The 7,235-nt window shown below is 38.5% G+C and overlaps 1 long non-coding RNA gene across 4 annotated transcripts; it reads left to right on the top strand.

Annotated features, from left to right (window-relative positions):
- Positions 1–420: 420 nt before the first annotated feature.
- LOC137479795 (uncharacterized) lies at positions 421–6,897 on the top strand. 4 transcript variants are annotated; one of them, XR_011002515.1, is made up of 4 exons: positions 504–737; positions 1,374–1,528; positions 4,112–4,973; positions 5,917–6,897. It is a non-coding gene; the product is annotated as an uncharacterized lncRNA (long non-coding RNA). The 4 variants fall into 4 exon arrangements; XR_011002516.1 differs by lacking the exon at positions 4,112–4,973 and having other exon boundaries at positions 511–737; XR_011002514.1 differs by lacking the exons at positions 4,112–4,973; positions 5,917–6,897 and adding an exon at positions 3,927–4,105 and having other exon boundaries at positions 511–737.
- Positions 6,898–7,235: the final 338 nt, after the last annotated feature.

Raw genomic sequence — 7,235 nt, 5'->3', positions numbered from 1 at the left:
ATCTCAGCAGAAGCCCACAGAAGTGGCCTTTATGAGGGCGATTCCAGGTGCAAACATCTGCCTGGTTCACACTAATAGAGTGTATTTCATAGTGAGCAAGGAATAATTTTTGGGTAGTCAGGACAATAAGGTACAAAGCAAGATGAAAAAAAATTTTAGGAGATCTGTTCTTCCAATTTCATTTAGGAGACAATACATGTGTTCTGCAGAGAGTCCGGCCAAGTACAAACCAAATAATCCATCTGCACTCCTTACATTACCTCTGTTTGAAGAATTACATTCAGTAAAAGTGTTGAAAAGCAACTAAAGATGTCAAAAACATTTACAGGCTAAACAGATCCCAGCTCAGATAACTCCATTTCAAATAATCTAAATTCATACCCACTATCACTTAAGTGAGCATTACGGCTGTTAGCAAACCCTACACAAATATTCAGAATTTTGTTTTTCCTGTCATGCTGAAGGTTATCTCCCCAGTTGCTCTGAAAAATCAGGTGACAACCATTTCCCATGATGCTCTAAGGGCTGTCAAAATGTCCATCAAACTGTCACCTGACCAATCGTTCCCATGGTTCTTTTAGACTTCTCGTATGATAAATTGAAAGGCACTATTATCTGCCTGTTGTGAAGAGGAACTGCTTAGGCTTTGATAAGATATCACCAGTCCCAGGTGAGAGGAGGCTGACAGCACATCAAGACAAGAAAACACATGGAAACAGTGAACACAGGAGCAAAAGGTTTACAAACATCTGTTGTCATTATTTATTACCCCTTTCCTTGGTTTTAGCTCTATCCTTGTCCTATGTCTGTTTAAAAAGAGACTTTCCTTTCTTCCCAGCCAGCCTTAACTGCTGCTATTTTTAAACCAGTTAGTAGTAGAATGAGAAATATTTAAAATATGAAAGATGTCTTTAATAAAAGGTTGCACTAGCTACCTTTTCTGATACGTGTGGCTTTTACCATCATTTTATTTGAAGTTTTATATGATTCTCATGGTGCAATTATGTCATAAGAAAATGAGAAACCCTGTAAGATATGAAGACATTTTAAGCTCCACACTTATTTTTTTCATTGTTACCTTGAGACCAATACACAGTTTCTTTGCTGATATATCAGATCTGTCCTTGTACAAGTGTCCAAAGTTAGCTGAAGGTAGCTCAGAGCCTAAACAATATGTTGTTATTTATTGTGGGCTGTCAACAAAAAGAAGCTGGTTGCTAACACCACCACCTTGTGTACAAATATTTGTTTGCATGCAATTTTAAACGATTTTAGGCAGCATCACAATTTCCTTGGAGAGCACTGCAAAACCTCCATTGAACAAAAGAACATTTAAATAATGTTATCACTAAAAATATATTTGAGTTCTTCAGGTTTGTTTGACTACAATCTTATGTTCCTCTGAGTTAGGATTCACAGCAATCCTCTACACCCTGTGGACAAACCCAATTCACTGGAGTGAGCAGTCAAAAATCCACCAAACAGAATTTTAGTGGTGGTAAATATACCTCCAAAACCACTAATAAAGGTAAGGTTCACAATTAAAGTACATTTAACTAATTTCTAAAGCCTCTTTTGTAATTAAAGACTCTACTGAAAAATAATGGATTATTACATTTTGAGGCACTTACAACTTCCTCATATTTTAAATATACACCTGATTTTAAAAATGAAAGCTCAGTTCATCCATGGCTACAAAGCACCCTGATCAATAAATATGATAAGATACTCCCTTCATGTGCCAGGTGAAAAAGGTACAGCTATAGTAACCACTGAACTCCATAATACCAAGCTGATTTAGACAGGATGGTTTCTTTTATCCCTTTTCATGCAGAAAATCAGTTAGTGTCAAGTGTAGGAGCCAGAAAAGCAAAACAGGAATGAAATAACAGGGCATTTTCCCACTCTCAAATGAAAAATTCTACTGAGCTAAAATATTCTCTCAGTTGTTGCTGACCTGCTGGCTCACACAGCGGCGCTCTCTGGGCACCTTTCAGTAAGAAAAGCACACGGTTCCTTTCTCCAGGTCATTGTAATGGAAAGATGTGGGAATATTGAAAAGAAAGAGACAGTATACACTGAGTGGCTGAGGTGGTGGCTGACTATTTGGATAATCATGTTACATTAAACCCATATTCCTTCTGTTTTCTCTAATCTCCGAAGGAAGAAGCACCAGTGCAGTGGAGGAAGGGACCTTTCACATGGTGTCAGGAAAATAGTATTGCATGTAGAGACTGGGGAGGAGAAACTGTGCTCTGCACAGGAGAAGCTGATAACGGGGCTGTAGAGGGAAAGCTGGGTTTGATTGGGCAACAACAGGTAAAAAGGACAGGGCTCAGTCATACAGGGCTCAGCACATGGACAGAAGGCTTCGGGGGGGGTATAGGACAAAGCTGTGGAGGGTTTCAAAGACAGGCACGACAGCTGGATGACCTCAAAAGTAGATTTACACAGTCAGGTGAGACTTCAGGTTAAGTGCTGATGTGTCTAGGAAGCTCTGCTGAGGAAGAAGCTAAAAATGAACATACTCACTACATGCTCACTACAGTATTCTAGTCAATAAATATTTGAGTATTTATTCTCAATAATTAATTTAGCATTGTACCCGCAGTAACAGAACTCCCTGACAGAAGCAGAAAGTCTTCTGCAAACAGAATATTTAAAATTGCTTAGATAATGTCAAAGTCAGCCTTAAGCTGTGGCACCATAAATTACTCTGGCCACTGGGGTTCTAGATTTTTCTCCACTGACTATTTGGAGTTTAAAGACAGAAAGCAAACATATGGAATACATAAGTCTAGAGCTTTATATAAATAATTTAATTATGTTTACAGTGAGGAATTATTTAAGGAGATTAATGCAGAGTTCTTTGTTAATAGTTTGGTAATACTTTGCTCACAGCTTGTTGCATTTATCTCCTGATGGGGAATTCTGTCTGCCTGGACTGTAAATGAAGAACAGGACTGTGAAAAAGCATCTGATCCTGAGCAGCTCCGTGCTTGCTGCCTCATCCATTCTGACAGTCCCAGTATTCCAGTCTTGCAGCTACTTAAATATGCAGCCCTTTGCAGTGCCCAACACATGCTTAACAAGCCATGAAAAAGCATCATCAAATATCTCTTCTGTATTTTATCCCCTCTTTAGGAGTTCTTTAACAAATATAGGAATTGTTACCAATATGATTTAAAATGGAACTGATTTGCTCTTCTGATGACAATAACTGCATTTGCCAACACTGTTGACATAGCACAGGTGACTGCCGGGGAGCTGCCAGAATTAAAAAAGGAAGTTAAAATAGGAGAGAAATGAGCACAGAGAGGTAGAAGGCCGAGGACTGTAATGATTGAGGAAAGGTTGGCTCAGGTCAGCCTGAGAGACAGGAAGTGGCATAGGAGAGACAGGAACTGATTGTAGAAGTTTAGTTTTCAGTTATAAGAAAATTTCATGGAACACTTCAAAGTTCAGCCTAAGGAATTTAGATGCAGCCACACAGGAATACTCAATTAAATTTCACCAGGAGTTTCCCTAATCTCTGGGTCATTCAGCTTTGTTGAAGGAAGAGGCTGCTCAGCAGTGGAAATACAGAGCTCTCATTGCATTGCACGCACTGTGGCCATCACATGTACCAGAATAAAAGCCCTGGGCCACCTCTCAGTCTGGGGCCCTGTTTCAATGTTGTGTGGTCTAAGACACCAGAATCTCCTCTTTGGAAGGAAGAGCCATGCAGCTTCCTGCAGGCCAGAGTCCCTCCATGGAGCCACCTGAGCCAGGAGGACACCAACCAGAGGTGATGTCTCGGTGGCTCCAGAGGACAAGGCAGTAGCTTTAACCAAGGGCACAGAACACTGTGGGTAACCCAGGGTGTAAACTGACAGGAAATTAGCTGGGCTTCAGTCACTACTAACCCTTCCATTTTTCTTTTGCAGTAAATGCAAGGCAGATTGTTTTTGTCTCCTTGGACAGGAGACTGCCTTGACTGACCTCATGTTCATCCTGGATGGTAAAGCCTATAATGTGGTCAGACATCTCAAAACAGCTGGCACACCCTGATTTGGTATCTCCAGTATTTTTCCCAGTACCCCATAATGTGAAAACATTTTTACTTTGACAGGTTCTTCTGGGTTTACAAAACCTTCTGGACTTTTGCAAGACCCTGTGTACAGATAGGATGTGAAAACAGAGTACAGTAGAGTGTCAGCCTTATCATGGAGTTAGGCCAAAAATCTTGCAAGAGAGATGGTAACATCACTGAAAATATATGAGAATAAGATCTGCCATCCTAAGTAACCTAAATCCCTCAATGTTACTACTTTTGAAAGGCTCTCTCCTTTTGGACCTTGGCCCTGCCTATGTGTACAAGTAAGTGAATGGAGGCAAATGTAATAGGACTACTCATGCATAAAGCTGGTCACATGCATTAACGCTGGCAGGAACAAGGACTTTCTTTTCATACTTACACTAGAGGATGGCAAAAGAAATGCTGCTCAAAGAAATCCATCAACTAATTCAAACTCTAAGCTAGCTACTTCAGAACCCCATACAATGGGCACACTCAATGGGTCCATTGAAGACCTGGAGACGAAGTAAAAACAGTTTTCTTTTTGAAGAACATTACGGGATCAATATAGTGCTGTGGATATTAGGAAAAGTCACTTTAATAAAAAGGAAATTGCACATAATGTAACAAAACAATTGCTATTTGGAAGCTCCTGAAGAAATGGAACAATGTAATATGATATTTCTTAACTTCATTTCCCATCCATTGCAGAAAGCATAACAATAAAGTTTTCTACATAAGCAACTTCATGAGCTGAAAGAAGAGAATGTATAATTCCTTTCCTTGGACTAAGCCAAAAGAAATGAAGAAAAAAATTGATTCTTCTCTGTTAGCCTCCTGTGTAAAATTTTTCTCCTTATCATCTCATCTAGTCATATCTTTCTGCAGTTTGAATTACCCTCTTTTCCTCAATCTGGTAAGGCAGTGAAAGGATGTTTGTTCTGCTAATTAACTTTATTACCCTGATAACTCCCTGCAGCCTTTGACGAAAACAATTACCGTTCCTCTTTTTTTTTTTTTTCCCACTGGCAAAAAAAAGAGACGGAAAAAAAAATGGAAAAAAAAAAAAGACGACTATTAATTAGAAATGAGGCCCTGGTCCCTGCCATGTTAGCCTGCCACGTTCTCAGACCCTCGAGCGGGATAGCATTACATTGTCAGTAGTAATTTAGCTCTCATCTGTCTCTGCTAATTATTGTCACATTCATCAAATTCATCAACAAAAGTGCTCTCAGAAGGATTGCATATTTGCAGTTAATACAGCATAAACTGGTATTACCCATCACCACATTTGTGATGATGAGAGGGACACAACTTATTCATCCCTAATTAGAGCAAGCTGGGTAATTAATTATACATTCCGCCTTATTACTTCTGAGTTCCCAGATATTGTTTGTCTAAAAAGGGGGAGAGAGAGGAAGAGAGAGAAGCCTGAAAATTAAAAAAAAAAAAAAAAAAAAGGGAAAAAAAGAAGGGGGGAGAGAGAGGAGAGAGAGAGAGAGAGAAATGTGTGATGTGTTTTGTCACATGTGCTATGCCATAATTCCCACCTGACAAACTAGCTGAATCAGTAGAAAATTGCAAGTTGTCAGCAGCAGAATAAACTGCTGTAATAGCTGATTAATGATCAACACCTGTGACAGGTGCTACACGGGACTGTAAACTTGGTGTGATTAACAGTCACTGGACGAATAAATATTAGTGACAGTCAGTGGAGAGCGAGTTTGTGTGTTTTAACAAATCTCACACATTACAGTTACTGATATTTCCAGTACAGACACTTTCTTTTTGGTAATTATCTGACAACACTGGAAGTGTGTTTTAATCCAGTATGTTTGTTTCTCTTCTCTTTATTTCAGAGTTCAAAATGGTGTTTTGACAAGATGACCTTGCAGAGTTCCCAGCCATGGACAAATTTAGAATAGTCACAAATACTTTGCTCCACGTCCAGCTCATGGCAACAGTCCCAAATAACCTTTCAAGGAACTTCAATATACAAATATATTAGCCTACAGAGATTTTAAAAAAAAAATATTGTATAAGTATATTCATTTTTGGAACTACATTTTCAAAGCCTGTAATTCTAAGTCAACTCAGTTTTGTTTCTTATGTCAGTGGTTATGACATACATGACTGCTGCAGGAAATCATTATTTCTTTTATTTTACCATCAAAGATGCATGAATTTCTTCTGAGGGACAATTTCATTCTCATTAATTTAGACTTAGAAAATTCCCTTTACAGTGGGGCATGAAAGTTATCCATTCATGTGATTGCTCTATGCTCAGCACAGCAGTATTTAATCAATTCCTAGATACAAGTAGAGCTATATCAGGATACTCTTCGGATAGCATAAACCACATTTTTCATCTTTGTGCATGGTTACAGATATACTGATTAGGTAAAATATATATTCTTGTGCAAAAAGGCATGTATTAGAAACTAAAAAGACATGAACACAGACTCAGAGAAGCCAGTAACTGCAGATTTTGCCAGCAATCCAATGGCATCCTCAAACTCTAAACGTGCTGTAACAACATTGTCTTCCTCTACCAAGTCTTCACTGGGTCAGAAAAAAAAAAAAAAAAGAAAAAAAAAATCACAAGTCATGATTTCAGAGTTTTTCCCATGCATGGGAAAGAAGCTAATTGTTGGTCAGATATATCTAATACATCACTCTGTCCATGTGGCAGCTCAGCTATGTTATGTATTTGGTCTGTTAGAAAAATAAAGCTCAGCATTTTCCTCAGAACAACTTTTTGTTACAGCCAGAAGTAATTAAATAAATGTCATTAAAGATATCCTACCTGCCAAGATTTACCTGTATCATGTAGCACATTAGGAGACATGGAAAGGAGTAAAAGGCAAAGAAATTACTACTTATATGATTTCCTGAAGAGAAATAATAATATATATCCTTTCCTAGAGCAAAGAATATTCCAGGCATTTGAATCTTTAATGGAAAACCCTGAAGACATTTAACTGGATTTTTGCTTCTCCTCCCAGACTCACAGTGGTGCATCCATAACAACCAACTGGACTTTTTGTTTCCATTCCATTTCTAACAACAGCAGAAAGGAAAGCTTTCATTCCTTGGTCTAACTGATTACCAACCTGCTTTTAGGCATGAACTGTTACACAAACTCTTCTTTCAGATGCAGAAAACTGTGGAGAAGGAT

This window comes from Anomalospiza imberbis, chromosome 10 (assembly GCF_031753505.1).
Source record: "Anomalospiza imberbis isolate Cuckoo-Finch-1a 21T00152 chromosome 10, ASM3175350v1, whole genome shotgun sequence".
Lineage (NCBI taxonomy): Eukaryota > Metazoa > Chordata > Aves > Passeriformes > Viduidae > Anomalospiza > Anomalospiza imberbis.
The sequence above is the reverse complement of the archived record's forward strand: the minus strand, read 5'-3'. Positions and strand labels throughout refer to the sequence as shown.